Genomic DNA, 3672 nt, shown 5'->3' with positions numbered 1-3672 from the left:
GGAGAGGTTAACATCGTTGCAAGAGACATGTTTCACATTAGTGCACGCTGTGAACTCTGTCCCGCAGCACCTGGTAGTCTGGTGTGAGCCCGGGACCAAAGCTCGGTCCCCAGGGTGGTCTCAGCTGCAGCGATCGCTCCTGTCAGCAGGGAGAGGAGCCCCGGCCGCCAGCGCATCGATTGGGAGGCCAGAAGGGACCGTTACATCATTTAGTCTGACCTCAGACAGGAGCGAGGTGCTGGCTGGGAAACAAAAAGAAAATTGCCGGGGCCTGAATCTCTGCACCGAAACACGGTATTTCCTCGTGACATTGTCAGCTTTGACAAATAGACTCTTCCACAAAAAATGAGATTAGTGGCAGGGGTTTTCTGCATGAAATGCTTACACAGAGATGTGTGTATCATAAGTAGAAGCTTCAGAGCTTCCAGATGCAATGAGGGGAAGTGTATTTTACATGCCAACTGATCTGGCTTTCCATTGTTCCTCCTGCTCTTCGTAAGTAGGGCTGCTAGCAGAAATGGACTATTTTCCAGTAAGAAAGAGCTTACTGAAAAAAAGAGTTAAGAGGAAAAAAAGAAAGAAAATAATAGGGTTTATTCAAAGTTGTCAGCAGAGACATTGTAAAAAATCTAAATTTCAGATAAGTGTAATTTCTCTCTCTTCTTCCCATTTCTTTCTTTTTAACTTCTATTTTTATAATTCTGGTGAGAAAGTAGGAAAGGAACAAAAAGAAAATACTAGGTGATTATTTAGAAAAGAAGGTTGGGATGCTGACTGCTCCGAGATCAATTTTTTCCTTACTTAACTTTTTTTCAAAAGTAACCCTTCAATATACATTGAAAAAATGCTATTTTCCTTAGGCATAACACAGCCCCGGAACTCGCACCCGTAGCACGGGGCTGGATCCGTCTTACTGCACTTTGATGTTCAGTCTTGTCTTCACTTCTAGTTTTATGGATCTGGCTGCCCACTATTTTACTTAAGCCTGGTACTTTTTCGGAGTACCAATGGTCTCTGAAAATGGAGCAAGACAGTACCGAATAAGGCTCCTCAACTTACATCCCACTTTTTCCGATATTAACAATGTACATAAACCCCTTGCAATGGCACGGGAATGGAGCGGCACAGGAGTGCCAGGCTGTGCTGGGACATGATCCCAAGAGACAAGAAGGGCGAATCACCTCCCCAGCCCCGTGCATCCATCAGTCCAGCGCACCATCTGCCACACACCAGGGGGTCCTCCCGGGAGCCTGAGAAATGCGTATCTACTGCAGGTAGTCATGGATGTCTGGCTTGCATGGTGTGGCAGGAAAAGGGACGACAGTGTTTGCGGTTAATGAAGTCCAGTGCAAAGCTGCATCCCGCAGTAATTTATTACCTTGGAAAGCAGGGGTGTGATGCCAGACAAATAACTGGCCCCACGGGAGGGCAGGACACTGGGAAGGCAGGAGCGGGAGGGTGGGAAGATGATGATATGATGAGGAGCCTCCCAGTGCCACCGCTGCTGGGGACAGCAGCAGTGCCCAGCAGAGCTTCTGGGGGATTTGTCATAGCTGGCTCTTAGACAGCCTGCAGCAGGGCCCCTGTGCGGGCTCTAATCACACTGATTGCACAGTCAATAAAGAAAATCTCACCGGTCCCCATAACCAGGCTGTTGGCTTTTAAACCTCTTTAGGTAAAAATCTGTTTATTTCTGTGTTGTTAGAAGTTCACAGTAACTGCACTGACTCCAGCAATGTTAGTAGCACAAAGTAGCTTTGGAAAAGAGTTTTAATATAGACCAGCTCGAGGCAAATTCCGGTCTGGTTTATTCCATATAAGCCAAGAGCCACTCCGGTGACCTTGGGACGGCTAGCTGAAATCGAGCGTGCTGCCACTTACTTCAGAGGAACCACTCTCTGCCCATACTAATACAACAGAGACCAGAAATCCTCCTCTTGCATATATTTGTAAGTTCCTTCCCAGCCTGCGTGGCTGTTTCGGGGCAGCAGTGTCCCGAGCCGTCCCCGTCAGACGGGGAGCAGAGCCCTGCCTCGGGGTGGGCAGCGCTGGCTACCGCAGGCGCAGCCTGAGCCGCGGCACCAGCAGCATCTGCAGGCGGTTTGGTTTGGCAGCACAGTGCTTGTACGGCGCCGGCTGCACCAGACCCTTTCCCTTTGCAGCTGGGCGGGGAACTACGGGTGAGGACGCCCCGGCTGCGGTGACCGCTGCGGGGTCGAGGCCTGGCCATACCGGGGGGAGAGGTGGTCCCGCTTTCAAGGTGGAGCAGGGCCGCCCCATGGCTCTTCTCCCCTCCTTGCTGCTGGCCTCAGGCGAGAAACAAACCGGGGGAGAGGTCCAGGCAAAAGCTCATTTAAAGGACTCATTGTCCCCAGGAGCCCCTTTTCCTCCCCTTTTTGGTGGTCTGATGTTCCGGGGTGGTCACAGCTGCCCCTTTCCTGGCCTCCTCCACATGTGCACATGTATGACATGGCTGCGGAAAGGAAAGTCCCTGGGAATTTCGATGTGTCCCCTGGGAAAACCTCCTTGAGGAAAGGCAGCTTTACCTGCCAGCACACCTCCCGGAAACCCCCCGGGCTCCCCTCTCTGCTTCTGCTTTTGGTGTCTCATGGGGTTTGGTTTAAGCGATCACTTAACGTGAACTGTGTGAAATTTCTGTGTTCCCGCCAGTGATGGATTCTTTCAGGAGGAGAAGGAAGGACGTGGGTTTGCCATTTTCACAAGGACTCTCGCCTATGGTGGTGGAGGGGGGCAAAGAGGCTTTTAGTTTGTCCTTAAGAATTGTAGAAGTAGGTTTGTAAATTTGGGGGCATTTCTGAAAGTCCAGAAGAAACAAAAGTCCAAGGTTTTAGAAACAGGTTTCGTTTTCAGCTGGTGCTGGCCCTTGCCTGCTGAAGAATCTGGGCACCTAAAAGTCTCTCCAGATGGCAAAATCATGTCCCTGTATATCTCTGAAGGAGGTAACACTTTGAAAGGCTTTCCAAATGAGTAAAAACAAGTGATGCGTTTGCACCTATAAGCCAGCAGCATGTGGTTAGCCCATCCAAGGAAGAATGACTAAACTCTGGATTTTCAGTTTTTTTGGTGGACTGCTTTGAGCTAATAAAGGAGTTGTGACTTCTCTGCCAGTTTCAAAAAGCAAATCATTTGGTGCTGGGCTTTTCAGCACTCTCAGTGCCCTATATCCCACCACAGCATGCAGAGCAGTGGGATTTCTTTCAGGCTTTCCCTCCCATTTTCCTGATTATGGTCCAGTCTTCAGGCAGTTCTCCTTGTGGATGCCTGGGATGAAGCCCTTGCGCGGTGCATGTGTGATTTCATTAAGTAAATGGCTCCCAGTGAGTGCACCTGAAATTCTGCAATCTGCAGCTGTGATCCTTGTGTTATCTGCTGTGTGTCTCGGAGTGAGAGCAGGTTACAGGCTAGAGTAAGAAGGGCTGGAGTTTAACTTGTGGCAGATACTGTGATATCCCCTATGAAGCAAGAAAAGATTTCTGTTAAGTAGAGGAAAACCCCTGAAGAGAGAAAGTATGAGGTAATTGATAGTCAATACTGGCATAATGTCGTGGTTCAACCCCAGTCGGCAACTAAGTACCACGCAACCACTCGCTCACCCTCCCCCTGCCCCGGTGGGATGGGGGAGAGAATCAGAAAAAAAAAGTAAATCCCGTG

Source organism: Pygoscelis adeliae, unplaced genomic scaffold (genome assembly GCF_000699105.1).
Source record: "Pygoscelis adeliae isolate BGI_AS28 unplaced genomic scaffold, ASM69910v1 Scaffold172, whole genome shotgun sequence".
NCBI classification, from domain to species: Eukaryota; Metazoa; Chordata; class Aves; order Sphenisciformes; family Spheniscidae; genus Pygoscelis; species Pygoscelis adeliae.
The sequence above is the reverse complement of the archived record's forward strand: the minus strand, read 5'-3'. Positions refer to the sequence as shown.